Source organism: Triticum aestivum, chromosome 1A, assembly GCF_018294505.1.
Source record: "Triticum aestivum cultivar Chinese Spring chromosome 1A, IWGSC CS RefSeq v2.1, whole genome shotgun sequence".
In the NCBI taxonomy this organism is placed as follows: domain Eukaryota; kingdom Viridiplantae; phylum Streptophyta; class Magnoliopsida; order Poales; family Poaceae; genus Triticum; species Triticum aestivum.
In genome coordinates, this window is record NC_057794.1 from 531,100,281 (window position 1) to 531,124,652 (window position 24,372).

The 24,372-nt window shown below is 42.5% G+C and overlaps 1 long non-coding RNA gene across 1 annotated transcript; it reads right to left on the reverse strand.

Moving 5' to 3' along the window:
- Positions 1-1,931: 1,931 nt before the first annotated feature.
- On the reverse strand, positions 1,932-3,431 carry LOC123177271 (uncharacterized). Its single transcript, XR_006488876.1, has 2 exons — positions 3,251-3,431; positions 1,932-2,163 (listed from the first exon to the last, which is right to left on the reverse strand). It is a non-coding gene; the product is annotated as an uncharacterized lncRNA (long non-coding RNA).
- Between the last annotated feature and the right edge of the window lie 20,941 nt (positions 3,432-24,372).

Sequence of the window (24,372 nt, forward strand, 5' to 3'; positions counted from 1 at the left end):
ATATGATTAAATATTTGGGTGATTATATGGCTAATATTAGAGGTGAACTTAAACTTGTTAGCAAACATGCTTCTATGGTTACCACTCAAGTCGAACAAGTACTTAAAGCTCAAAAAGAATTGCTCAATGAGATGAATAGTAAGAAAAATGATTACGTTGTTGAAGTGGCTACTAGAACTGGTAGAATGACTCAGGAACCTTTGTATCCTGAAGGCCACCCTAAGAGAATTGAGCAAGATTCTCAGAGAAATAATATTGATGCACCTAGTTCTTCTAAAAGGAAGAAAAAGAAAAGAGATAGAACTATGCAAACTTCTAGTGAACCTATTGCTGAACCACCTGATAATCCAAATGATATCTCTATGTCTGATGCTGAAACACAATCTAGCAATGAACATGAACCTAATGAAAATGATAATGATGATGTTCATAATGATGCTCAACCTAGTAATGATAATGATGTAGAAATTGAACCTGCTATTGATCTTGATAACCCACAATCAAAGAATCAACGTTATGATAAGAAAGGCTTTGTTTCTAGGAAACATGGTAGAGAAAGAGAGCCTTGGGTTCAGAAACCCATGCCTTTTCCTCCCAAACCATCCAAGAAAAAGGATCATGAGGATTTTGAGCGCTTTGCTGAAATGATTAGACCTATCTTTTTGCATATGCGATTAACTGATGTGCTCAAAATGAATCCTTGTGCTAAGTACATGAAAGATATAGTTACAAATAAAAGAAAGATACCAGAAGCTAAAATTTCCACCATGCTTGCTAATTATACTTTTAAGGGTGGAATACCAAAGAAACTTGGAGATCCAGGAGTACCTACTATACCATGCTCCATTAAAATAAACTATATTAAAACTGCTTTATGTGATCTTAGAGTCGGTGTTAGTGTTATGCCTCTCTCTTTATATCGTAGACTTGACTTGAATAAGTTGACACCTACTGAAATATCTTTGCAAATGGCTGATAAATGAACTGCTATACCTATCGTTATTTGTGAGGATGTGCCTGTTGTGGTTGCAAATGTTACTATTTTAACGGACTTTGTTATTCTTGATATTCCCGAGAACGATAGTATGTCTATTATTCTTGGAAGACCTTTTTGAATACTGCAGGGGCTGTTATTGATTGCACTAAAGGCAATGTCACTTTTCATGTTAATGGTAATGAGCATACACTACTAGGGAACCACTACAAGAAATACGGCCAATGATGACTCCCTATTTTGGTCGTTAATTTGTCATTGTTTTCGTTTATTGACCTTTTTTGGACCAAATTTGGAAGGTCAACAGTTGGCTGTCAAGAACGAACAAACGTGACCTTCTCTGGAATTTTGGTCATGGCCACCCTTGACCAAAATTTTGGTCGTTAAATCTTTGATGAAAATTATGGTCACTACTAATGAGCCTAGACCACGTAGGATCTGATGTGGCCGCGCCAACATGGCACATGCGATGACATGGATGCCATGTAGGATCGGTCCAAATCAGTTGTTTTAATGGGCCGAGCCCAATAATTCAGCCCACTTTTAAATTTACTTTTGGGTCACAAGCATGGGCCGAGCCCAATAGCTCAGTTCTTGGGTTGTGGTGTGCAACCCATTTATTTAATCCATCATTAACTGGGCCAGCCTTCTATCTACCGAACAAAAACATTTTGATTTTTTCCATAGAAAAAACTATATTTGGCCTTGAAACAGTCCAGCCCACTCACACAATGTAGTTTTTTCAATCCAGCCCATATTGAAGGGCGACTAACAACAACCAACAATATCTCAAAAACAAAAATACATTGGCAATTTGGCAGTCAGCCAACACATGAGAATATAATGATGATAATAATAATATAATTCTCCAGGATTTCAATAAGTTAGGCCCAGCAGTATCATTATATCATAGGTTCATAAGATGCACCAACCAATATAACACAACCAGTAGCTTAGTATTATTACCCCATGTTCATAAGATGGCACATGTCCATATTGTGCACTAGTAACCAGTAACATAAGATGGCACCAACCAAAACAACACAGCCAGTGAGGGAATCTGCTGGAGGGTCATTCTTTAGTGAGAAAAGGTCAGCAACAACAGCAACATCACTCTTTGGTTCTTCACTTTCTGGTACCTCTTGTTCCATAGCACTTTCCATGTTAGCCTGACATTTAAAGAAAGATGTACACATGAGCAGAGTACTATGTCCATCAATATATTGCAGTTGGTTATGAATGACTAGGAAACTTTATAAGCAAACTTTTCAAGAATAGATGTCCTAGTAGTAGAATTTAAGAAGCTAACATCATGATATTAATACAACACCTGACATTTTGAAAGAAAGACTGGAAAATCAAAACTGCACACGACACACACCCGCGTCCTAGGAGGCAACTGCTGCACGAGGATAGCTACAGTGCGGTGCACTGTTTGCTCAATACAGACTAGCAGTGATTGCTACATGGGATGGCCAGCACATGATTTTGTATATATCTCTGGAATAGAATGTTCACAAAATAATAATCCAGTCTACATGCTACTAATTAAGTAGTAGTTATTTGAAAAGTTTGAAGCAGGCAAGAAGAACAAATCAATCTTGGCAATTAGAATTTTTTGTAGGTTACTATTAGCTACATGAAATAAGCATGGCACCAAGTTTACTAAACAGGTAAGTATGCAAAACAAACCATTGTCAAAATATAAATCGGGCACGTAGCTTAAAAGGGAACATGTAGCAGACAAGAACGTAGTACGTTTCAGGAGCACATATGTTGTTTCTTTAGTACAATATACAGTATCAAATAAATTCACTGCAACAAGTCCTAATCATTTCATTTAGATCATATATGAAATGACACGAGTTTCTCCACTCTAAAAGCTAGTAAGATAGATGCTTCAAGCAATCACTAGACAAATAATCAGAGAGTATACAACACTCTCTCTTAATTACTAGTGTCCAACGACAAAGCAATGCCTGTTGGACTGCGAGCAGGACTGAAATTGACTGAATAATGTCACATTTTGAGTACCAAAAATATGTGCAATGCGATTAGGAAAGGAAACATAGCAGCCATGAAATAGAGGATTGTGACAAACAAACAAACTATAACAAAACATGAATCATATACTCTACTATTTTGAACGAACCATCTCTATCAGATCCTCGAGCAAAAATCAGATTATGCGATCAAGTGTAGCAAGGACGAGGTAAACAAGCCACATCAACACGGTAGAGAATACTAGAAACTTACTATCGCTTGAGCTGACCCCTCCACTTGGAGAGGACGACGATCTGTTTATTGAGCATCTTTCTGGCTGTGTCCTTAAAGAGAGGGCAGTGGCAGGAGCGGCCACAAACATGGAAATTAGTCAGACCCACGACCCGTGTACGCTCTCACCACCGGAGAGGAGGTGCATTGAATACAAGCTCCTTTGGGTCTACGAGAGCTAGAGCGAGGTGGGGTCAGTAAAAATCAAGGGCATATCAAGGGCATAACAAGGGCATAACAGATTCAAGTCAATAAAAATTAATATGTGCACGTGATAGGAAAGATCACAGGAAATATACTACCCCGATCAAGTATACTGTAACATAAAAAAGTCAAACAAGCTCATTGTGCATTTTATTTTTCAGTGTGAGACACAATAAGCATAAGTCTCCACTAGCAAAATAACTTGCTATCTACATGCCCTATTATCTGCAACAATGACATTAGGCGATGAAGAACAATATATTTCCAATGCAATATGTTAGCCAAACACACCTTGCCACGCCAATCATCTGATGATCCAATAAAATGTCTAGAAATATCTATTGAATGGCATCGGTCCAGGTTTATATCTGGTGTGCTAGCAAATCTGGACGATCGATGAACATCAAACATATCAAGAAAAACAGTACATCAAGGCATCAACCTAATTTCAGTAAGCAAATCAACTCAATTTAAAGAGCAAGATGACAGCTAAAAACTAACTCCAAATCTATCTATATTCTTATATATTGTACGAATAAGCTAACAACTAACTCCAAATATATCAATACTCTTATATAACTATGAATCTAGATGACAGCAAATTAACACAATTTAAAGAGCTAGGTGACAGACCATTGTGGGAGTTGACTATAAGCCATGCTCTTCCACTCGCATTAGATGTAGCCTAGCTCACACTACTCTATGCAGTCGTCGAAGCCAACTATGCATTCACAGCTGCTCTCACTCGCTGCTTTTGCTGGCCTCCCGTTGCATATGGGGCTGCCATAAAGTGCTACACATTCATCAGTCTCCAACGGGGAGTAGAATAGGAACACAGTTGGTGCTACTATCGGTGTTGTTGGCTGGTTGCTCAAATAACTCGGTTTATGTTACTGCTCGAGCAGGTTGGGTAGGCACGCCATGGAAGCATATGAGATGACAGAATATTCAGGGTCAATTATGCAACAGAAGTAGCATCCGAAATCTGGAACTAAACTAACATAATTAATCACAACAAGATGGCATGCTTAGAAATCTACAACTAAGCTAATAAGAACTTTAAATTAAAAGAGGAGAAGAAAAGGTTCGGGAATCAGATGCTCCACTACCGATGCTTTGGCTGTCGAGGTCGAGGAGGTCGTGTCCATGGCCACGCCATCGACCCGAGCTCCAACCCAGCATCCACCGCAGACCCGTCTTGGTGCTCGAAGGAGACGACCGCTTCAGATCCCTCTTGGCTCCATCCGAATGTGGTCTACTCCTCCCTCACCCGCCTTGCTATGGCTTCAGGGTGGTAGGCCAGGCCGTCCCTTATCACTGGGCGTCGTCGTACACGCCTAGATCTAGCCGCCCATCGTCTAGGTAGGGGAGGAAGCAGCCATCCCGTACATGGCGTTCGGTGCTCGCGACGACGGATCTGAGAGTTAGAGGGTACGTGGTGAGGAGGAGAATGAAGGAGGGGTGTGACGAGGGAAGAGAGTGGATCTGAATCATCGGAGCAACGCCGGAGCCACACCTGCGACACGGTGGCCCAAACCGTAGTGGATGGAGAGTTTTGTGCATGGTCGCAGGGGGACGCGCCCATCGAATCTGGCCAGAGGAGACGGAGGAGCGGGCCGAGGGGATCACATGGGTGTGCTGGGTGCTGCCGGCGGCTGCCGAATTTGGCCGGGATCAACCACCGTAGGTGGCGGCGGCGAGGAGAGTCTCATGGGAGAGGGACGGAGGAGCTGACGAGGGGCTTGGGTGCGGTGGATGGATGGATAGGTTTGTTTATCCGAATATAGATGGATGGACGATGGATGGATGTGGGTTTCCTGGGCATGGATGGTCGGATGTTCGCCACGTCATCAATCCGCGTCACAAATGAGTAACCAATGAAAATTAAGCTAGTAGTCATCACTTCTGCACGGGCTAGCAATTTAATTTACATACAAAATCATTGGAAATACTAAAATATTTTTTCATGAATGCATCAATGCAAGAATAGCAATATAGAGGACAAAGAATTGGCATTATACCAAAAACTCAAGCAACATCGCGGGTTATGATTGAATTTCAGAGGCATTCTTTTCACTTTGGTGATCCATGTCCATGGCGTATTTCAAATTCACTCGGAGGTTTGGCAACGACCATAAGACGTGCATATTGTGGCGAGATGTCCTAGATGAATCCATATTGGAGGGGCTCGGTTGCAACTTGTTTCCTGGTACTCCTTGGAAAGTACAAACAAGTAACAATATTTGAATATGGAAAGTGTAAGTCGATAGAAATTTTATGCACATAAAGTTCATTTTTCATTTCCCGAGTGCGAAAAACTGTTTTTTAAGAAACTACCAAATATTTGTTGCAAAATGGCACCATTCGATTTTTCAAAAATATTAGACCGTATTTTATGTCAAAGTAACCAAATGGTCGCACCTTAATTGCTTTCCATCCACATCTCGTCAAATTGACAAATTTTTGCCGATTCAGTAGTAACTGGATCTATTTTTAACTACAACTGCCTCACAGTTTGGTCTTTTTTTTTCTAAAATTCATTTATGGGTACACAAGTAGCTATTTCATCATAGATCCACCAAGAGTATTGCAAGATTCCATCTCTAGCTATGAACGGCTATACCTGTCATTTGAACGCATTTTGAAATTGGCATAAGAAAATAAAAAACAGAAAATATGTAAAATATTTGCATTGTGTCATCATATGTGACCTAGTTTTCATCCTATATTTTCCATATACATCGAGAACATTTTTCTTTCTTTCTGTTGGTTTTCATTCAACCTTTCTCATATACGTCAAGAACATTTTTAATGCATGTTTAATATCTTTTAAATACTTGTTTAACACTTTTTTCAAATGCTTGCTTTAACATTTTCTAAATACAAGATTGACTTTGTTCACACACATTGTATACTTCTGTATACATTTTTCTTATACATGAGACACAAGTTTTTCATACACAATTAACAATTTCAAGTGCTTGGTTAGAACTTTTTAAATACATAGTCAACATTTTTATATACAACATTTAAATATTTTTTAAAATACAAGATTAATATTTTTAATACATTGTTAATATATTTTTTATTTACACATTTACACATTTTTAAATGCTTGATATACATTTTTTATATAATTGTTTAACATTTTTTAAATGCTTGACTAACATTTTTAAATACATGAACAACTTTTTACACACACATTGTATATTTTTTGTACATATGGTAATCATTTTCTTAATACACATGTAAGATTTTTAAATGCTTGGTTAACATTTTTTCAAATATTTTATGTGAAGTTTGTTTTTCAATATATATATATATATATATATATATAGAATAATTGGAAGTATAAATAATAAACAAAAGTAAAAAAAGAATGAATGAACAAAAAACAGACCAAAAAACGAGCCGCGGCCCAGTAGTTGGCCCACTCGGTGGACGAAAAATATAAAAGAAAAAAAGGTGCCCTTGTCCCACCAAGGCCCAAGCCCACTCGACACTACCCATTAAGGGCGTGTTCGGAATCTCTCCCGTCTGCTAACTCCGCTTCGCGCGAGGAGCGTGGTCTGAGCCGCTCCCAGCAATATTGTTGGCGCTCCGTCCGCTCCGGGAGCTATTGGGGCAGAGCGGATAGTATCCGAGTGGGCCTAAATAGGTTACGGGTAAGAATGTACCAGTGTCTTTGTTGCGGTGTTGTGGTTTGTCTCCTTAGGGGAACTCGACTGGTAGCTAGTTCGAATCACGTGGTATGGTTTCTTTTTTGCTATATTCACCTTTGTGGGACGGTTCCTTTTTTTTTCTTTGAGAGTGGCAGTTTGGATCTTAGATGTAGATACACCTATTATAAAATATGTATAGAAAAAATCTCGTCTGTACATCTGGACATCCTATGTTCGCACACAAAATTTCGGTGAACAAGGACATTTTTGTTGCATGTGTAAAAAAGATTAAAAATGGCTTGTGAATAGCTGTAATCAAGCATCGAAAATTGTCTTTTACACACAAGCCACAAAAAATGTCATTTTTCACCGAAACTTGGTGCACACACATATAGTGTCCGGATTTACACGCGAGATTTTTTTCTTGATTTTTTTAACTTTTTGAAATATGTATTTAGACAATGGGTGCATATACACCTATGAGACAAAGTGAATTTTTGCCTTTTTCTGCTTTATTCACCTTTGTGGGACGGGACCCACATGTCATTTGTACTGTGTTAGTTGGCCCCGTTTGTAAATGTAGACCCATTTTAGTCAACTAGTCAATCTATGGACGGACTGACGCTACAACCGAATCATAAGCAAAAATGACACGACACATAGATAAAATGGATGACGTGGACGTCCAGTCATCCATGTTACAACACCATGACCATCTGGATTGGTCGTAATCAGCTAGAAATAAGGCTATCGACCAGTGTTGTTTTCTTATGACCATTTTGTGTAATGCAATTACGACCTTTTTGACGAAAATAGTCACTATGGTTTATGGTTTCGACTCTCCAAAACAGGCCACGACCAGTTGGATCGAAATGATCATAGATTTATGACGATTTGTTCCACGGTCACTGCCAAAAGGTCACAATTGAGCATATTTCTTGTAGTGAAAACCTTATACACAGAAATTTAGCAACAATGCGGGTTAAAAAAGGGCGCTAGTGCTAGATAGCAGTAGCGTTCAGAATAAACCATTTTGCAGATACGATTCTAGCAGTAGCGCGTGTGCCCGTAAAAGCGCTACTACTAATAGTCCCATTGCTGGAACGATGGGCTACGCATAGTAGTAGCGGCCTTGCAGGAAGCGCGCTACCGCTAGGGCATGAGTAGCAGCGCGTTTCCCTGTAACAGCGCTACTGCTAATGGAAATAAAATAAAATGAAAAACAAATAGAAAAATAAATGAAAATGAAAGAAACAGAAAAAGGAGAAAGAAAAAATAAAATGTAAAGCAAAATAAATGAAAAAGCGAAAAACAGAGAAAGGCTTAGCTGTAGCGTGTGTTAGTAAGAGGCGTTGTAGCTAACGCAGCTGCAACGCGTTTCTAGGACCCCCGCTATAGAAACAGAAAAGGAAATAAAAAAGAGAAAGAATTACATATGTATAGCAGTAGTGCATTTTGGAAAAAGTGCTATAGCTACCTTAGCTATAGCGCGTTCTGCGAAACGCGCTACCGCTAGTTTTGACTTAACCAAAAAACCGTTTCCCCCCGGCCATCACTTGCCCCCCCCAAATCTCTCGACCCACCCCTCCGCCGTCTCCCTAATTCGCTGTCGCCCCACTTCGTCGCCGTCTCCTGCCGACGTCGACGCACCCGGAGCCACCAGAGCCGTGCGCCGTCGACGCCAGCGGAGCCGCCCCCAACGCCATGGAGCCGCGTGGCCTCATCAACGCCACCGGAGCCTCAGTCGATGCCACCGGATCCTCCCTCGCCACAACTGCCTCCCTCGCCGTCACCGGAGACGCCCCTGCCTCCCTCGCCACCACTGCCTCCCTCGCCACCACCGGAGCCATCCTTTGTAAGCCCCCACCCCTCCTCTCTCTCATGCATAGGTTAGCTAGTTTAATTATGTTAATTATCTAGGTTAGGGAAAAAATTTAGTTAGGGGTTTGACAAAGAAGTAGTTAGGTTAACTAGTTTAATTAGGTTAATTACCTTGGTTAGTGCAAAAAATTAGTTAGGGCTTTGACAGAGAACTAGTCAGGTTAACTAGTTTAATTAGGTTAATTATCTAGGTTATTTAGGCAAGTTTTATTTTAAAGATGATGCCTTCCTAGACTTTTATTGTTGATTATATCTTTTCATTGAAGTGGTCATGTTGTTTGTGCCCAAGTGGCTTTGTTGTTTGAATGAAGCTGAGTGGCCTATATATGTTTTGCCGGAATGTTGATTCATTTCCATTCTGGCAAATTTCAGGTTCTCCATTTGTCCACTTTTTAGCAAAGGTCATGCCGAAATTTTCCGTGAATTTCGACATGACTTGTGTTACAAACTAGGACATATCGAGTGCCCGGGATTTGCCGCACCAGGAAGGAGTCAACGTTCCTACAAAACATAGGCCTTTTGTATGTCATTATTCATTTTATTAGGTCTAGAATTAATTTACTAGATTTAATAATAGGAAACATGGCTTGCAACGATGAAGGACAGGGTTCTGGTGATTGCGACGACGTCTACTGGGCGGCAGACGAATTTTTTAGCCTTGCCGACGATCAACCGGTGGCATCGGGGACTGATACTGACACGCAGACCGGTGTTGAGACTGAGACTGGCGCTAAGACTCAGACCGGCATCGAGACCGGCGCTGAGACTGAGACCGGTGCTGAGACTGAGACCGGCGCTGAGACTCAAACCGGCATCGAGACCGGCACTGAGACTGAGACCGGCGCTGCCTCGGGGAGCGGAGCCGGTGTAGAACAGAAAGCAAATAGGCAACGGGTTCCTAAACAACTCAAGACTACTAGACTGGTGATCAAGAGCGCTACGGGCTAGATTCGACGATCTAAGGAGACTTCATGACGATGTGCTGCGGGTAGAGAAAGGCATCATCGCCTCAAAAGATCCATGATACCCACTCTACGTGATTAACATTGCGCGGCAAATGTCGTACGTCGACAGCTTCCCCGCAGATAAGTTCTTCCTCCGATTCGATTACATATTCGACATGTTTCACGTGAAGAAGCTGGATTTTACGTTTGTCCGCCTTTATGCCTTGCACATGAACTACATCATCGGGGTTGAGCAGATATCTAATATCTGTGTCGCTTACCCGTACTACATGCACGAGGGCTTCTTGGGAGTCTGCGCAAAGCACCGTGAATACGCGAGGGATTACATCATCACTTTCATGCTCGCCAATAAGGACAAGGAGGCGATTCTCGTGCCTTATCATCCCGTGTAAGTCATCTGCGCTGCTATCCTTCCTTCGATTTTAATCATTCATTTGCACGGTGGAGGCTAATTAATTTGAGGTGTACTTATTTTGCGCAGCGGCGGGCGCGCCGTCCTCATCATCCTCTACCCCCGATTCTCCCACGCTCTTTACTTGGACTCGTCGAAGAACATTCACAAAAAGGATTACACCCACATCAAGGATGTTCTCCACAGTGCTATGTTTTACCACCAAGCAAGGGGTGGAGAGGTCAGGGACAAGAACACAAGGGGCGGCAGGCCGCCTTCGGCCATAAGACTGACTTCTGCTGCATCCAGCAACCGAACGATTCTCTTAATGATGGATTCTATGTCCTACACCACATGCTGGAGTACAGACGGGATCACCAGAACCTTCGCATGTCAGCTAGATCCGGCGATGCCCATATTCTGCAATGGGCAAAGGACATAGGAGATATCGAGGATCATCGACTTCGAGCTGAGTTCTATAACATCCAACACGAACTTGCTCAAATCATCATGAAGGAGGTCATCGGAAAAACAGGGATGTTCTGCGGAGAAGGACAAATGTCGCGGGAAGACGTCCCAACATGGATAGCCTCTCAGCGTCTCGACATAAAGCCTTTCACTAAGCTCAAGGACTATCTCCCTGACTTGGATGGATGGAACGACATGTTGGAGTGATTGTCGATATATGACAATGTGTTTGTTTAGTCCATACTTTCTGTATGACAAACCTTTGAGTTATGCACGGTGAAACTTTATTTGTGATGTAGTTAAACCGTCCTCCTCCACGACTAGCGAAAATCACTCTAGTTAGGGCTTTTTGGGGTACGATGAACTTTGTTATTTATGCTTATGATATGTTGTTTCTATTTTTGCCAAGTCTGTCTCTTTTTATTGCTCAACTATATATGTTGCATAGCATCGACTCATGTGACGATGCAGGTGCATAGATCATAGATGGCGAAGAAGTGCTACGCCAGGAGTATATATGACAAGTGGCCGGAGTGTCAGGCCCAGGTGTACCGGTTTCCGGTTTTCGAGCGACAGGCAGTAGTTAGTTTAGGTTCACGCTAATGCGAGAGAGGGATACGAACTCATGTACTCAAAGTGATAGCTCTTCTCACGTATATCATTGTTTAGATGGATGACAATGTATTTGCAAGTAATCGAGACTTGTATCACTATTTTCGAGATGATGACGAGAGACCACTTTGTGTTGGATGATGATTATGATGAGACTATTTGTATGTATATGCTACGATTACATCTGTGGTCTCACAGGCATTTGTATGTGTATCATGATGACATTTGTATGTGCTAAAGTTTCTTCTATAAAGCTTGTTCAAATACAAAATAAATATGCTGAAAAAACAAAAAACTACTAAAATTAGCAGTAGCGAGTGGAGAAAAGGTAGCAGCAGCGCGGTAGTAGCAGTAGCGCGCACGGAAGAAGCGCGCTATAGCTATTAGCAGTAGCGAGCTTCCACTAAGCGCGCTGCTGCTACACTTGTGTAGGAGTAGCGCTGGTGAGCACGCGCTACTGCTGTGTTAGCTGTAACGCCTTATTAGTAGCGCCGGTCCGTGCGCTACTGATACACCTAAAACCTGCGCTGCTGCTAGCCCTTTCCCTAGTAGTGATACAGTACGCTTTTCGAGGAAACAACCTCAACTTCATAGTATCAATTCTATCAGAAAAACTCCATCGATTATATTTGGAGGTTTCGAATTTCCTCTTCCTACTATTAAGAAGAAATATGATATACTTATTATTGGGGATGTGCATATCCCCGTTGAGTTAACTTAGTGTTATTCGAAATTTCTCCAGTTTCATGTTAATCGGAATGAGTTTGTTAACAAGACTTGATCAACCTGGTTAGTGGATTCCTTTTGACGAGCATGAGATGGATGAAACTAGAAGCACAACCTTCTGTACCCCACTTTTACTTTCTGTTAATTATATTAAATAAAATAAAAATAAATATTTTTCTGTCTGTTTCCTGATTTATCTGTGCAATATAAAAATGTCCCGAAAATAAAAGTCCTCACAATGACATGCCAATTTAAATGATTTTTTCGGGAATATTTGAGGATTTATGGTGCAAAAATTACCGCGGGGGGAGCTGCCACCTGGTTACGAGGGTCGAGGGCGCGCCCTACCCCCCTAGGCACGCCCCCTACCTCGTGGGCCCATAGTGGCCCTCCTCCACTTATTCCTGGACCCATCCTCTTCTTCTTCCTCCCACAAACACGAAAAGCCAACTCAAGCACGAGTTCTAGCCCTCTTTGCTGCCATTTTCGATCTCCTTGCTCAAAGTACCTCTCACAAAACTACTTGGGGAGATTGTTCCTTGGTATGTGACTCCTCCATTGGTCCAATTAGTTTTTGTTCTAGTGCTTTATTCATTGCAAATTTTTGCTACTTAGGTGACCCTGTTCTTGAGCTTGCATGTCAAATTTATATGGTCAAAAGTAGTTTTGATGCATGATATAGGCCCTAGGCACTTGTAGGAGTAGTTTCTATCAATATTATTGAGTTTGGTTTACTTTTATTTTGAAGTTACTAAAAAATTTCAGAATTTTTCAGAGGAAGAAATATGCTTAGGAAAATGTTCCAAGGTGGTTCTTCAAAGAAGCAAGGACCCAGGCTTGCAATGCGTGATGCTGACGAAGAGCCACCAAGAGACACTCCAGTGCGTCCTTGTGAGTGGCCTTCTAAAAATTTTATGGATCGAGCGGGAATTAAAGAAGAATTTAACGCATATTTGCGTAATGCCGGTCTTGAGGACTTTGAGGCAGACAAATGCCCCCAGTATCATGACCTCACAAGCTCTTTTGTGAGGAGGTTTGAGTATTCATCTTCGCGTAATTCTCCTTCAGTCATGTTTGATCTTTATGAAAAATCTTATACCATGGACTTAGAGGATTTCACTTTTGCTTGCAAACTTCCACAATGGGGTAGTGTTAGGGATCCCCCTAAATCTGAACTTAGAAACCTTCTTGCTAGTATAACTATAGGGGAATCTAGAGATATAACGCAAGCTACCATAGGGAGCATTCACTTTCCTGCTATACATTATTTTGCTCTCTTCATAGGTAGGTGCATAAATGCTAAGGATGAAGCTTGTCACATATGTGTCCCTGACCTTAGCATTCTCAGGAGTGCTGTGTCAGGAGACCAATCTTATCATATGGGAGCCATTGTAGCTCGTAGGTTGCATCATAATAGATATAATGGAGATTTCTTTGGAGGAATTTATGCAACCGGCTTAGCTAAATTTCTTATGATAGACGTTCGTTAAGGAGACATGGAGTTGCCTCTTGCTTATTTAGATTTTGATTCTATGGTTTCTCACCATTTTGTCGAGAGGAACGAACCGCCTCTCCAGTACCGACTAATCTTTGACAGACGCCGTGCTGTCCGTATTATTGTCCCTGCTCCTGCTTTCTTTGATTATCAGGCAAGAGGAGGATATACTATTACCAGAGAGGAGGCAGATGAGTACGAGAGGAGAGCGGAGGCCGCTCGTCACCACACTGCAGATCAGGAGGCGATAGCCGCTGCATCACAGTACGATCCCAACAACTATTATTATGGATATCAGCCAGGCCAGCCGTGGCCATAAACCAACTTAGGCCAAAAGCCTAAGCTTGGGGGATTACGTATTTGTCACCAACATTTCATTTATGTTCACACACACTCATTGCTAGATGTCGGTGCTCATACTTTTTCATTGTATCATCCATGCTAGTTTATTTCCTTTTATGCTTTCTTCTTGTGTGTTTAATAAACTTTAAGAAAAAACCAAAAAAATAGTTGTAGCTTTTAATTAATTTACTTTCCATGCTTGTAGTAGTGATTAAAAATAAAACCCAAAAATATTTCCCGTTCTTTTTTTGCTTGTTGGGGGCTTTCCCGTGCAAATAGTTTTATTTCTTTTTTTTCTTTGGGGGCCAGTAGGAGAAGACCATGATTAAATTGTTGAAGTGGCTCTTATATGCTTTATTATTGATTTAAGAAAGAGCCCATTTTGCTTTTGTCTTCTCCTATTTATTAAATGCTCGCAGATTCCAGCTTAGTCCAATGCACGCACACTTTTATTATTATTCACATCGTTCGATCATGCAAGTGAAAGGCAATTATGATGAGATATGATGGACTGACTGAGATGAGAAAAGCTGGTACGAACTCAACCTCTTTTGTTTTTGTAAATATGATGAGTTCATCATTCTTGATTCAGTTTGTTATGAATAAACATGTTTGCAATGAAAATTAGAGATCATAGTTGCTTGTGCCATGCTTGATTAGCTATGAGTTATAATGGTTTACCGTGCATGCCAACATGCTATTGAGATGGTTATGATGTGGTATGATGGGGTGGTATCCTCCTTTGAATGATTTAAGTGACTTGACATGGCACATATTCACGCATGTAGTTGAAACAAATCAACATAACCTTCACGATATTTATGTTCATGGTGGATTATATCCTACTCATGCTTGCATCCGATGCTTATTAATTTTAATGCATGTACATGGCTGTTGTCGCTCTCTAATTGGTCGATTCCCAGTCTTTTGCTAGCCTTCACCTGTACTAAGCGGGAATACTGCTTGTGCATCCAATCCCTTAAACCCCAAAGTTATTCCAGATGAGTCCACTATACTTTCCTATATGCGGTACCTACCTGCCGTTCCAAGTAAATTTGTATGTGCCAAACTCTAAACCTTCAAATAATCATCCTGTTTTGTATGCTCGAATAGCTCATGTATCAAATAGGGCTGCCTGTATCTTCCATGCTAGGCAGGTTATTCTCAAGAGGAGTGGACTCCGCTCCTCACTGACGAGAAAATGGTTGGTCACTAGGATGCCCAGTCCCATGCTTTATGCAAACTAAATCAAAAATAATTGCAAACCAAAACTCCCCCTGGGACCTGATGTATGTTGGAGGCACTCGTTGTTTTGAGCAAGCCGTGGATTGATGTTTGTTGGTGGAGGGGGAGTAGAAACTTTACCATCCTGTTTGGGAACCGCCTATAATGTGTGTAGCATGGAAGATATCACCATCTCTTGGTTGTTATGTTGACAATGAAAGTATACCGCTCAAAATTTTAATTATCTCTATTTCAAAACCGAGCTCTGGCACCTCTACAAATCCTTGTTTCCCTCTGCGAAGGGCCTATCTATTTACTTTTATGTTAAGTCATCACCCTCTTATTAAAAGCACTAGCTGGAGAGCGCAGCTGTCATTTGCATTCATCACTGTTAATTTATATTGGGTGTGACTATGATTGGATCTCTTTTACCATGAATTACAATGTCTAGTCAGTCCTTGATCTTTAAAGGTGCTCTGCATTTATGTTTTGCTGTCTTAGAAAGGGCTAGCGAGATACCATCTTGTTATATCATATTATGATTGTTTTGAGAAAGTGTTGTCATCCGAGATTTATTATTATGGCTTGCTAGTTGATTATGCTATTGATATGGGTAATCATGAGACGTGAGAATTATTGCAAATATGGTTAGTTATAATCTTTGCTGAAAACTTGAATGCTAGCTTGACATATTTACAACAACAAGAGCAAACAGAGTTTGTAAAAGTTTTTCTTTATTTCTTTCAGTTTGTCAACTGAATTGCTTGAGGACAAGCAAGCGTTTAAGCTTGGGGGAGTTGATACGTCTCTGTCGTATCTACTTTTCCAGACACTTTTGCCCTTGTTTTGGACTATAACTTGTATGATTTGAATGGAACTAACCCGAACTGACGTTGTTTTCAGCAGAATTGCCATGATGTTGTTTTATGTGCAGAAAACAAAAGTTCTCGGAATGACCTGAAACTCTAGGGAATATCTTATAATAAATAATAAAAAATCCTCGCCAAAGATGAAGACCAGGGGGCCCACACCCTTTCCACGAGGGTGCCCCCCCTAGGGCGCGCCCCCTACCTCGTGGGCCCCCTGGAGACCTCCTAACTCCAACTCCAACTCTATATATCTGCTTTCGGGGAGAAAAAATAGGAGAGAAGATTTAATCAGGTTTTACGATACGGAGCCGCCGCCAAGCCCTAAAACCTCTCGGGAGGTCTGATCTGGAGTCCCTTCGGGGCTCCGGAGAGGGGGATTTGTCACCGACGTCATCATCAACCATCCTCCATCACCAATTTCATGATGCTCACCGCCGTGCGTGAGTAATTCCATCGTAGGCTTGCTGGACAGTGATGGGTTGGATGAGATTTATCATATAATCGAGTTTGTTTTGTTAGGGTTTGATCCCTAGTATCCACTATGTTCTGAGATTGATGTTGCTATGACTTTGCTATGCTTAATGCTTGTCAATAGGGCCCGAGTGCCATGATTTCAGATCTGAACCTATTATGTTTTCATCAATATATGAGAGTTCTTGATCCTATCTTGCAAGTCTATAGTCACCTATTATGTGTTATGATCCGTTAACCCCGAACTGACAATAATCGGGATACTTACCGATGATGACCGTAGTTTGAGGAGTTCATGTATTCACTATGTGTTAATGCTTTGTTCCAGTTCTCTATTAAAAGGAGGCCTTAGTATCCCTTAGTTTCCATTAGGACCCCGCTGCCACGGGAGGGTAGAACAAAAGATGTCATGCAAGTTCTTTTCCATAAGCACGTATGACTATATTCGAAATACATGCCTACATTACATTGACGAATTGGAGCTAGTTTTGTGTCACCCTATGTTATGACTGTTACATGATGAACCACATCCGGCATAATTATCCATCATTGATCTGATGCCTACGAGCTTTCCATATATTGGTTTACGCTTATTTACTTTCCCGTTGCTATTGTTACAACCACTACAAAATACCAAAAACATTACTTTGCTTTCGTTACTCTTTTGTTATCGTTACCATCACTATCATATTACTTTGCTACTAAACACTTTGCTGCATATACTAAGTTTCGAGGTGTGGTTGAATTGACAACTCAGCTTCTAATACGTGAGAATATTCTTTGGCTCCCCTTGTGTCGAATCAATAAATTTGGGTTGAATACTCTAGCCTCGAAAGCTGTTGCGATCCCCTATACTTGTGGGTTATCACCTGCCTGTGCGCTTATCCCCTTATAAATAGGCATGACCAGCTCTTCCTCTTTCTTCTTCTTCCTTCCTTCTTCTCGCCACCTCTCTGCCTCTCGAGCTGCGCCGCCACCATAGCGCTCATCGTTTCCCTCAACGTCGGCCACTGCATCACCCTGAGCTCGTCCAGAGAACTGCGGCGACTCTTCGCAGTAGATCTACATTCGTAAGTTCCTCCTTTTCCATGCATTTAGATCTGTATTAGGGTTGCGAGTTCATTGGTGTTCTTCGCTGTTCATCAGAGACCTTCTTGTAGTTTCTTCTCCGTACCCTCCTTTGATCTAAAAAGAAGTATAGAACGTGTGCCGTAGTGGTTTTACATCCATTTTAGATGTTAGCAGATCCCTTTCTCTTATAGAAATGCCTCTTTAGAGATGACGAACTCCTCTGCACTCGTTTTTTAGGTCTAAATTTATTTTTCTTTTCTGAACCATTTTGATCTAGAATAATAGCAACAGCTTGGGAAACTTGTTTGTCTCAACACTTTAGCCAATTCTGTTTCTGGCATCCTTCAAATATCTTTAGTCATGGCGGCTTATAACGCCAGCTCACTTTTCCTTTATATGTCATTAGCCCTTTCTTAAGCCGCCACTATTCGTCTATACTACAATCATGAACCTGTAACTCCACCAATAAATTGAACCGGCAAATTACTTTCTTTTCAGCTTGCCCTTTCTTCATCATGCCGTCAAAAGCGCCAACTGTCTACAACTGGGTGCCTTCCACAGTTACTGAGGATACCTTGAAAGAATTTGTCACCATTGGATTTTTGCCAGAGAAAAACGTTATGTCTTATCATGCTCCTGACCAGGACGAAGAACGACCTCATCCCAAAGATGGTGAAGTTATCATTTTCACTGATCACATGAACCGGGGCTTCTCACCACCCGGCTCAAAGTTCTTTCGAGACGTTCTGCATTTTTTCAAGCTTCATCCACAAGACATTGGACTCAACTCTATATCCAATATCTAAAATTTTCAAGTTCTTTGCGAGGTATATCTTCAAGAAGAACCGACCGTGGAACTCTTCACAGAATACTTTTATCTGAACCGTCAGAATGAATGCACCAACGGCCTTAGTTTGGAGCTTGGTGGAATCTCAATTCAGCGCCGATAGGGTGCCGCCTTTCCCTTAATAGTCTTACCGAGTCATCCCAAAGACTGGAATCAGACTTGGTTCTACTGCCAAGATACGTCACCAGCCAATGAAAAACCACTGCCGGCTTATCATGCGGAGCGTCTAGATTCCAAGTTTGTGCTCCCTGATAAGCTTACTACTGCTGAACGCAAGAAGCTTATCCCATCTATTAAAAGGATTCAAGCTTTATTGGGGAATGGCTTAACTGGAGTTGACCTAATCCGTTGCTGGGTCGCATGGCGGGTCATCCCTCTAAGCCGCCGATCCAAGTTAATGTACGAGTATGGCAGAGGCCCAGATGACTCTCTGTAATATAGCTCTGTTCAATTGACTGAAGAAGACATTGTTGCAATGTCAACCATCCTTGTGAACAGCAAATACGAGGACTGCAGTAAGGTTGTGTTAAACCCCTTCTGCAAACTTAACCCGGCACCATTGGTTAAATACCTGCATGATGTTTTAACCTGTTTATTTGTTTACAGGCCAAATCTGACTTCTGGAAGGCCAAGTATGATAATGAAGCTGCCAAGAAGGGTAGAGCCACTGCCATAGCCGCCAGAAGAACAACCCGTGTCGGGGATATACCCCGCAGTATGACCCGGCCGGAGTTGTAAACCGGCTGGGACTTGGTAAACCGGTGGATGGTAAACCGGCAGACAGTTGAGACACACTGTTAAGACAGATGGCTAAGATAGACGGTAAACTGGCAGGTGGTAAACCGGCAAGTGTTAATACAGGTGGTAAACCGGCAGGAGTTAAGTCAGATCATCTTAAACCGGTAGACCATCTTAAACCGGCAGGTCATCTTAAACCGGCAAGCCATCTTAAACCGGCAAACAGTGATAATTGGGTTGCCAGGGGTTATGAAGCCCAAGATGTTATGAAACCCAAGATGTTAAGAAGCCCAGGAAGATAAGTCAGAATAGTTAAGTCTTAAGTCCGAGTTGGACTCTACATGTTACCCGCCCCTTCAACATATATAAGGAGGGGCAGGGCTCCCCAAACAGGGACAAGTAAGAACAAACAATCTTAAAGGGTTAGGGTTAACTGGGAGAGCTGGTTTAGGGCGACTTCCTCATGATCATAATGAGAGATAGCCTCAAACAACACGTAGGGTTATTACCGCATGATGTTTCCCGGGGCCCGAAGCTGTCTAAACCCTTGTCTTGTGTTGCGTCTCTCGGTTCCACTCAACCCCTCTCAAGCTACCACATAGATGTGTTGGCCTCACGACTAAGTCCTCACACTAGGACATCTTCCGTGATGATTCCACGACAGTTGGCGCCCACCTTGGGGCTCGCGCACAGTGGTGTTGATTTCTTGGAGGGATCTTAACTAGGGTTTCGAGAAGCTTACAATCCGTCAGATCGGCAAAGGACGGTACGAAAGGATTTGCGGCAGAACTAGCCTCGTCTGCTAAGATCAAGGAAATATTATTGTCAAATCGTCATGGACAATCGCTGCAGTTTTCATCCAATCTGTGTTGGGTGTCAAATCGCCATGGATCCAAACCGTACATATCTACTAAGGAAATTTAAGTTGTAGGTTCAATCCGATCAGCAGCGAAACCAAGTTGAGGTAAAAGGAACCGAGGGCTTGACCCTGGCTTGGTCATCGTACGATACTTCCCAACCAGGATGAAGGAAATCAATAACAAAAAAGGGGGGCACGACTCAGGAGATATTTTTGGCCATGACCCGGATTTGCCATCGCCGAGCTGCAGCAGTTTTTCCCGAGCCATTGCCATGACGCACTCGGCCACGGACCTCATGACCGACCGCAGCATCAAATCACCACTGCAATCTAACGGCCTCACCTCTGCCGCAATAAATCAGCCAAGCTGTGTCTCCTCTTGCCCCAGCTGCCCTGCGACTCCGTCCTGCATCTGTTGACCCTCCATTTTGTGCCCCGTCAAGCGCGCCACTGTGAACCGACCGCCGCTTCAGAGCCGCGCCGCCTTGAGCGCCTGCACACCTGAAGCGCCGAGCCTTTCCGTTCGATGCCGGTTCAGCCTGCGCCTCCATTCTTCAGCAGTATCGGGCTTGGCCTACCTTGGCTCTTAACCTTCTGGTTCTCTGTCGCCCCGGATCGTGCCTCTGCTTCCGCCGTTGGGTCTCGCCGTCTCTCCCTTTGCCGTGGTCGCCGACTGTGCTGGCCTCCTGCGCCTGCCCGCACGGTTCCGCCCGTCAAGCGGCTGTCGTGGAAGCAACGGCGGGGGTCTGCGAGTGAAACTGTGGCCGCCCCGATCTTAACTCGCCACTCAAAGAGCTGGCCTTGTTTCGGTCGAATCCAAACCGCCGTTGTAAGCCACCTCGAGCTTCCAAGATCCGTCGTTCCCGTGCCCCAAACCGTTTCCGGATTACTTCTGAACTGCTCCAAGCCGACCCGTCACTTCTGCATCTGTGCTTCGAGCGGCCACTTGTTCGGCCTTGTCAACCCCATGAGGGGGTTACATCATATGATGTTATTTTCATTGAAGAATATATCAAGTCCCAGCTCAATATTATCTTATTGAGCCGACCCTTGGGAGCTACACATTGCTGCTCAAGTTTACATGATCATATTTACAAAGTCCCTGCTCATTATTGCATAATAACCCGGCCCTTGGGGGCTACACTGGTTGAAGTTTTTATGATCATAAGGCAATTTCAAGTCCCAGGTTGCTGCAAGCATGACAACCCGGCACTTGGGGGCTACATATGTGGAATACTCAATTCTGACTGGTGATTGAGATGAACAACCTGGATTTCTTCAAGCTTGTGACATTCATATTGAAGCAAGTCTTAAGATGTTGCTATGCTACCTTCTTAAGACATGGGGGCTACAAGTAATTGGCATATAAGAGGTACATTTTCGAGCTTGATGTTAACTACAATTATGACCCGGTGCCATTAATATTTGTAACTGGCAATGATAAACCGTCAAGGTTCTACATTCTTAAACCGGCTGAAGATTAGATGAGTATTTCAAAGACCAATATTTTTGTTAAGCATTGGGAGCTGAGTGAAAGGAGTTATTCTTCACAATATTTCTCTATGATAAACCAATGTCAGCAAATTGATTATGAAGTGGGTATATTAACCCGGATTTTTTAGAAGGAAATGACAAGGATTTAAGGATGCTTAGGATCAGTTTGACATGGATAAATCCAAATTAAACTGGGGGCTAATGTCGGGGATATACCCCGCGGTATGACCCGGCCGGTGTTGTAAACCAGCTGGGACTTGGTAAACCGGTGGATGGTAAACCGGCAGACAGTTGAGACACACTGTTAAGACAGATCGCTAGGACGGACGGTAAACTAGCAGATGGTAAACCGGCAAGTGTTAATACAGGTGGTAAACCGGTAGGTGGTGAACCAGCAAGTGTTAAGATAGGTGGTAAACCGGTAGGAGTTAAGTCAGATCATCTTAAACCGATAGACCATCTTAAACCGGCAAGTCATCTTAAACTGGCAGGCCATCTTAAACTAGCAAACAGTGATAACTGGGTTGCCAGGGGTTATGAAGCCCAAGACGTTATGAAACCCAAGATGTTAAGAAGCCCATGAAGATAAGTCAGAATAGTTATGTCTTAAGTCCGAGTTGGACTCTACATGTAACCCGCCCCTTCAACATATATAAGGAGGGGCTGGGCTCCCCAAAGAGGGACAAGTAAGAAGAAACAATCTTAAAGGGTTAGGGTTAACTAGGAGAGCCGGTGGAGGGTGACTTCCTCATTATCATAATGAGAGATAGCCTCAAACAACACGTAGGGTTGTTACCGGATGATGTTTCCCGGGGCCTGAAGCTGTCTAAACCCTTGTCTTGCGTTGCGTCTCTCGATTCCACTCAACCCCTCTCAAGCTACCACATAGATGCGTTGGCTTCACGACTAAGTCCTCACACTAGGACATCTGCCATGACGAAGAAGCCCAAGAAGAAGAAGACTGCATCTGACATGTTCCAGCTGGATGATGATTCTGAGTCAGAGGTAGCCCTTGACTCCCTTGGCCAACTTTTCAACTATCTTATTGACACTGACTATTGCCAGGATGACATGGGGGCCAGCCAGGCCGTGGAAGAAGAGGTAACTATTTCCTCTGACTCAACCCCTTTGCCAAGACAGAAACTTGGATTGGTAACCCGAAAAGTAAGGTTTTCGCACCCTTTGGCTTATTTGGACCCTCATCTTCTTTTGAAAAAGCAGCAACATGAGAGCCGCTGTCAGGCCTGGACTAATGATGATGATGAACCACCTTCTGAGTTACAAAAAACTCCTCAAAAACGCCAGAATGAGGTTTCTTTCACCTTTGTCCTTTGTTTTTATCCATGAATCTATTTCCTTATATTCTTTAACTTTATTTTACCTTTGCAGGAGGTTTCTCGCTCTTCTGGCGACTCATCTCAGACTCAATTTCCGGCTTTCAAAACTGCTCCTGGGTAAGGAAAAATCATCTTTCATCTGTATCTTTAAAACTGCCTCATTACACTAACTTTCTCATAAAATCTTTCTTAGTGGTCAAGCCAAATCCAAGAAGGCCAGGGTGATTAAGCCATCAGAAGACCTGAAAGTTCCTGCACCTGAGTTGGCCATGCCAACTCCCTCTCAAACTGAAGCACTAGAAGACTAGGTTGTTTATACTCAATTGGACCCTCCTGAGTTGTTAGCCGATGAGGCCACCCTTAATCCGACCATTACTGAACCATCTAGCTCAGCTAACCTGCCAAAAACTTCTGATACTAACTTTTTAATTACCGGTAGCCGGTTTGTTGAACCGGGGACCCCCACTGTATTATCCCGGCATACTGCTAAGAAAGAGGCTTTAGAGAAGCAGAACGTGCAGTTTGATATCTCCCATTGCTCTCACCTCAATGTCAATGATGTATTGTCCGGCTATCTCAGTCATGTGCACTCCTGTCGTGACTCAGAAATCGAGATAGTTAAACAATCGCAGCTAAAATATGAGGTATGTTCTCCGGTTTACTTATACTCTGCCAGCCCCCAAGTCTTTAGATGATGAACTTGAATGATCTGTAGACTTTATGATATAAGTTGATACTTTGTCTCTATGTTTTTTGAAAGTCCAATAGAGTAGCGTAAACTTCACCTGTAGTCCCAAAGGGTCGGCTCAATTTATCATAAATGAACCGGTACTTAATTGCATAACTGTCTTTTACTAGTCCCAATAAGTATTGTGATCCGGCTCAATCTTGAAAAACTTGCTGAATATCATGCATTAGCCCCCATGTGCCAAGCGTTGTTACTTTGTAAAACCCTTGGGACTTGAAACATATAAAAGTCATAAAAATTTGCTTTGGCAGACATTAGCCGCCAAGTGTCAAGTGGTATTGCAGTGCAAAGTACTTGAGACTTGAACCCTTATAACTTTTAGTTTAAGTCTTGACACACCTGTGAATGTTTTGTAGAATGCCTTATCTGAGTTGGGATCTCAATTGACGTATGCCAAGACCCGGTTGGCGGAGCAGGAGACAGAGATAAAGACCACTGACTCTAAACTCCAATTGAGCCTCTCCGAATCTGAGAAATTGAAGACCAGCTTAGTTGCAAAAAAGAAATCCTGGGCCGAAGAAAAGACGCTGCTGATACAATGCGCTAAGACAGCTGAGGCGGCTCTTGAGGAGGCTAGTATAGAGCTCACCGGTTTAAAAAACCGTGTGTCTCAAATGGTCTCTGCCATCTTTAGTGTGTTATTTGCATAAGTCACTTATACTCTATTTTTAACAAGAATGTAAACCGCCTGCTTAACCTT